Below are 2,670 nucleotides of genomic sequence, written 5' to 3'. Positions count from 1 at the left end.
CGAAACCAGCTGTCAGAGTAGGTCAGCATGCAGAGGGGTAGACTTCCCTGGTGGTCCAGTGGTTCAGACTTTGCCTTCCAATGCTGGGGGTGTGGGTTCAGTCCCTAGTTGGGGAGCTAAAACCCAGATGCCTCGTGGCCAAAATACCAAAACATAAAACAGAAGCAATATTGTAACAGATTCAATAAAGACTTTAAAAATGATCCACATCAAAAAAAAATCTTTAAAAAATAAAACATGTGAAGGGGACCATCTATTAATCCCTCTTCCCTTTCAGCCGCTGAGACCTTCTGGGGCAGTGTCTTTCCCATCCACACCGCACACTGAACTTAGCTTCTTGCCTTTGTTACTGCTTAATTGGCTCTTGCTTCACTTCCTCTGAGAAAATAGCATATGATTGATTTTAAAAAATAAGCTTTTGTGTGTTTGAGAGTGTGTGTGTGTGTGTGTGTGTGTGTGTGTGTGTGTAACACAACCTCCATAGAATTGTTGCAAGGACAATGTTCCCAGCCTAGATGAAGCAATCCATAATATTAATTTATTTCTTCTCCCCTCAGCACCACATCTTAGAGGTCAGTCCTTTTCCCCAGGAGTCTCCTGAAGGCGTCTCTCATGTCTTTGTTCCGCAGGCTGTAGATGAGGGGGTTCACCATGGGGATGAGGATGCCATAGATCATGGAGATGATCTTGTCTCGGTCATGGGTGGTCCTGTCCTGGGGTATCATATACATGGAGATGGCCGTGCCATAGAACAGGGCCACCACCGTGAGGTGTGACCCACACGTGGAAAACGCCTTGCCACGGCCCTCTGTGGACCGCATCCGCAGCACAGCCACCAGGATCCTTCCATAGGAGGCCACGATAAAGGCAAAAGGAGCCAGCAGGGTCAGGGCTGCTGGTGCCCACCATGAGTGACTCAGAGAAACGCAGGTCAGAACAGGCAAGCTTGAGCAGGGCCAGGAGCTCACACGGGAAGTGGTTGATGACCTGGCGACCACAGAACTCCAAGGGCGTGGTCATCACGGGAACCACCGTCAACAGGAAGGCTGAAGCCCACGAGGTCCCGGCGAACAGGCTGCAGAGCCGGGGCCCCATGCGTACCGCGTAGCGCAGAGGGTCACCAATGGCCACGCAGCGATCGTGGGCCATGGCGGCCAGCAGGAGACACTCCACTGCACCCAGGTACGGTCCTGCGGCCATCTGAGCCAAGCACTGTCCTGGAGGGATGATGGGCGTGGCCACCAAGCAGCTGGCCAGCATCTGGGGCACACTGGACGTGGTGTAACACACGTCCAGGAAGGACAAGTTGCTGAAGAAGACGTACATGGGCGTGTGGAGCCGGGGGTCGTCGTCGATCAGCAGCAGGGTGAGGCTGGTCCCAAGAAGGGTGCCAACGCAGGACGTGAGGAGCAGGCAGAAGAACGCGGTCTGAGCCCGTGGGTCCTGGGACAGCCCCAGCAGAACAAAGTACATCTCGTCCGTGCTGTTCCAGATGCTCCTTCTGAAACTTAGCTGGGGCGGGGGGGCGGGGGGGAACACGGGTCGTCTTGAGTGAGTTGTTCAGACACCGGCAGCTTCGCGTAAACACGCCTTGATGCTTTCGAGGCACCGACTCTAGTGGGTTCCAGGGGGCTGCTGCTCAGAATACCATCCTTCACCCCTGCACGGCTGTGTCCATCGATGGAAAGTTGCTTAATGCAATCCACCTTTCAGCATCCCTCACGGACTCATCCTGTCCTGCCATCCTTCACTAATTCCTGGATTGATGAATGGTTGGATGGATTGGGTCATTCATTCATTGATTCTTTTACATGTTGGCAAACGGACTATTTCATTCACGCATTTCTAGTTGAGTCATTCAATCGTAAATCCATTTATGGTTGGATTCATTCAGCATTTCTTTTTTTTTTTTTAATACAGGTAATTTTTTTATGTGGACCAATTTTTTTTTTTTACGTCTTTACTGAATTTGTTACAATTTTGCTTCTGTTTTATGTTTGGATTTTTTGGCCACAGGCATGTGGGATCTTAGCTCCCTGACCAGGACTGAGCCCCCACCCCATGTATTGGAAAGTGAAGCCTTAACCACTGGACCACCAGGAAAGTCCCCTTATCAGTGTTTCTTTAGTAGATTTGTTCACTCATGCGACAAATCTTTTGAGCAGCTGTTAACTCAGTCCAGACTCTATCCCAGGCAGTGGTGAGCAAGGAAAAGAGGATCTGCTCTCAAGACACTGGCAGCTTAAAGAAAGGTCTGAAGAGTAGCACTAGGGTGTTTAGTCCGGCTCTCATCTGTGCTTTAACTGGATCACGGATTAACAATGAAAACATTTAAAATCATCTAGTTGGGATGTGGACCGGCCCTCTTCAGATGAGGATCCTCTCCAGCTCACCCCAGCCTCTGGGACACTGGAAACATGTGTCAGCTGCCATTTCGCGTCTTCCTAAAACTGTACGACGTTTCCTTCTGGCCTACTCGCCTACTGAGAGAGCTCATTGGTGTCCATGTTGGGATTTATGCATCACTACCTGACAGAACACTGCTGCTTCTTCCTCTCAAGGGTGGGGTATATAGACGGCTTTCTTCCCTCCTACTTCGCTCGTTTGAGAGTAGCGTTTCTTAATTTCTTAAATGAACCAATTAAAATTTTCTAGGTTTCACATTAATAT

General features: G+C 50.0%; 1 pseudogene; it reads right to left on the bottom strand.

Moving 5' to 3' along the window:
• Nucleotides 1-566: 566 nt before the first annotated feature.
• LOC130843031 (olfactory receptor 13H1-like) lies at nucleotides 567-1,473 on the bottom strand (annotated as a pseudogene).
• Between the last annotated feature and the right edge of the window lie 1,197 nt (nucleotides 1,474-2,670).

The sequence above is a fragment of the Hippopotamus amphibius genome, unplaced genomic scaffold (assembly GCF_030028045.1).
Source record: "Hippopotamus amphibius kiboko isolate mHipAmp2 unplaced genomic scaffold, mHipAmp2.hap2 H_1, whole genome shotgun sequence".
NCBI classification, from domain to species: Eukaryota; Metazoa; Chordata; class Mammalia; order Artiodactyla; family Hippopotamidae; genus Hippopotamus; species Hippopotamus amphibius.
The sequence above is the reverse complement of the archived record's forward strand: the minus strand, read 5'-3'. Positions and strand labels throughout refer to the sequence as shown.